At 57.5% G+C, this 2,882-nt stretch overlaps 1 pseudogene; it reads right to left on the bottom strand.

Annotated features, from left to right (window-relative positions):
• Window positions 1–427: 427 nt before the first annotated feature.
• LOC123069068 (UDP-glycosyltransferase 73C5-like) lies at window positions 428–2,400 on the bottom strand (annotated as a pseudogene).
• Window positions 2,401–2,882: the final 482 nt, after the last annotated feature.

The raw sequence follows: 2,882 nt of genomic DNA, 5'->3' as shown, positions 1-2,882 counted from the left end.
GTTCATACAGATCTGTCCATAGATTTTTGATCTGACGGTGTAGAGAGGGGAGCAAGGCACTGTACTGTTCACCGGTGACTCGCCCACAGCAAGTCACCGGATCTCAGTCCCTCTAGACTAGTCTCCTTCAGTGCTCATTGTTTTCCTCACGTTGGAGAAAACTGGTGTTGCTTAGGCTTTAAGAGAAAGCCTCTTTGCTTTCTTTTTGTACATATTGTTCTACGGTTTCGAGGTAAAAACAAAAGGACTAGGGAGTACATACAGAACCACACACCCAAGCGAGTGTTGTGTTTCTCTCCGTGCTCATCGATCTGTCATGTACCTGGCCAACAAAAAATAATCCTTCGCATGCTATACTACTCCCTTCAAAATAAATGTCTCAACTTTATACTAGCTTTAGTACAAATTTGTACTAAGCACAAGATACTTATTTTGGGATGGAGGAAGTACAATTTATACATTTGTTGCCCAAATTATACAAGTGCACGTGCACGATAGAGTTCCATAACAACTAGTACTAGTATATCTTCGCAATGCCTAAAATCCTAGCTTTGCAATCCGATAATGAGTTATACAGCTGAGGACTGTAGTGACAATGCAGCACCGGCTTGGATCTTCTCGCCGTCGTTGCTTCGGAGCTCTGCCGCCGCGAAAGGAAGGGTCATCGAGCTTGCGTCCCTCTCGTGGCTCCATTTCTCGACAGCTCCGAGACGTAGCGGATCATGTCCGTCAGGTCGGAGTACGACGACCCGCCTTCCTCCATGGCCGCTCTCGCCTTCGCGGCGACCTCCTTGGCTCTGGACCTCCTCGACGTCCCCTCGGGCCCGCCGTCCATCAGCTCGGCAATGGCCTTCTCCACGTCGCCGCTCGGCACCTGGACGCCCTCGGCCTCCTCGGGGACGTTCTTGGCGGGCACCTTGACGCCGGACCTGACGCCTACGCGGAGCACGTCCACGAGCAGCCGCTCGCTGCAGAACTAGTCGGCGAAGCAGGGCCACGTCAGCACCGGCATGCTGTGGGAGATGGCCTCCAGCGTGGCGTTCCAGCCGCAGTGCGTGAGGAAGCCGCCCACCGCCGGGTGCGACAGGATGGTCACCTGCGGCGCCCACCCGCGCACGACTAGGCCCCTGTCCTCGACGCGCGACTCGAACCCCTCGTCGTCGAGCAGCGCCTTCACGCCGACGTCGGCCTTGGCCCTTTTGATGGCCCAGACGAACGGCCGCCCCGACGCCTCGAGGCCGCGCGCAAGCTCGGCGAGCTGCTTCCCTGGCAGCTGCGCGATGCTGCCGAAGCTGACGTACAGCACGGACGCCGGTCGCCCGGCGTCGAGCCATGAGACGACGTGGCCGACATCGACGTCCGCGCGGTTGCCGCGGCCGGCCATGGCGTCGGCTTCCGTGTCCAAGATGCCGGAGGCACACGTCGGACCGATGGCCCACGTCCTCTTGCCGAGCGCCGCCGCGTACGCGTCGACGAAGATGCCTTCAACGCCGCGGAACGTGTTGATCAGAAGGCCGTCAGCGGTGGCCTCGGCATCGAGAATGTCGCGCTGCTCCTTCTCCACGCCGGGGTGCTGGAAGAAGCACCGGAACGTGGCCGTGTTCCCGACGGCGTGCACCGGGAAGTCCGGCACCTCGAACGGCTCCATCTCGTCGTCGCGGACGCGGTCGTACACGCCGTGCGTGGACAGGTTGTGCACGGCCAGGAGGAAATAGGCGGACGGGCAGTGTAGCACCAGCCTCGGGATGCCGAGCGCCGTGCAAATGCCCGCCGTCCACGGGTTGCACATGTCGGCGACGAGGCAGTCCGGCCGGCGCGGCAGCGCACGGACGTACCCCTGCAACGGCTCCGCCATCTTCCAGATGGCCTGGAAGAAGGCGAGGTACATGGCACTGCTGACGTCGTCGAGCAGCTGGTCGAGGTTCTCCAGCCCCTCCGGCAGCCCCAGCTGCGGTCCGGGAAAGGGGAGCTCCGCGAGCTCGACGGCGAGGCCCGCTCTCCGGGCGCTGTCGACGGTGACCCTGTTCCGCGCGCCGTTGACAGGCGTGGTGACGACGGTGACGCGCGGCCCCCGCGCGGCGAGGAGACGCGCCAGGTCCACCATGGGGATGATGTGGCCTTGCGCCACCAGCGGTACCAGCAAGAAGTGTAGCTCCGACGCCGCCATGTCTTCCCGCTCTACGCACTGGTCAACAATGGCGGCAGCAACGGCGAGCGGTTCAGGCTTATCCATCGAGCTGGACAGTGTGAGGCGTCCGGCACGACCGATGTCGAGGAGGACATTGCGTGTATCCCATGAACTGCCTAGAATTCTTTGGGTTTCAAACACCGACAACACTGGTGCGCCCCGCCCATCTCTCCCTCTCCCCCTCTCCCCCCTTATCTCTTCCCCCTTCGTGTTGCTCTTGGATCGTTTTCTTTTGCTCTCAACAATCCGAATGATATCTTTCTTTTTATAAAAAAACTGTAAGAGAACCCCTGCGGTATAATTGGTGCAACAAACAAAAATTACAAATACCATGCCTTGAATCTGGATGGGTAAGAAGGCATCAGCCCTTCCCACCATCTTTCTTGATCAACCATGGTGACTCCATGGCTGTAGCTAAGTGCTTGTTCGTGTATCTCAATCTCTCGGATACAGAGCAATACCACACCCGGGGTAATCTATTAATTACACTGTGGTCTCTAATTAAACAAAATAAGTATGGGCTGATTAGAAATAACTTATAATCATACTGTAAAAGTCCCAGAGAAACACCACGTTACAAATAAATAAATAAAAACACAACATCATCTCCCTCACAAGCGAAAACAAATATCCCCTCAGCTTCAAAATATAAGTTGACACGCGGCCCGTCACGCGCCTCAAACCAATCTTAAAT

The sequence above is a fragment of the Triticum aestivum genome, chromosome 3B (genome assembly GCF_018294505.1).
Source record: "Triticum aestivum cultivar Chinese Spring chromosome 3B, IWGSC CS RefSeq v2.1, whole genome shotgun sequence".
Classification (NCBI taxonomy): Eukaryota; Viridiplantae; Streptophyta; class Magnoliopsida; order Poales; family Poaceae; genus Triticum; species Triticum aestivum.
Note: the sequence above shows the minus strand (reverse complement) of the source record. Positions and strands in the feature narration are given on the sequence as shown.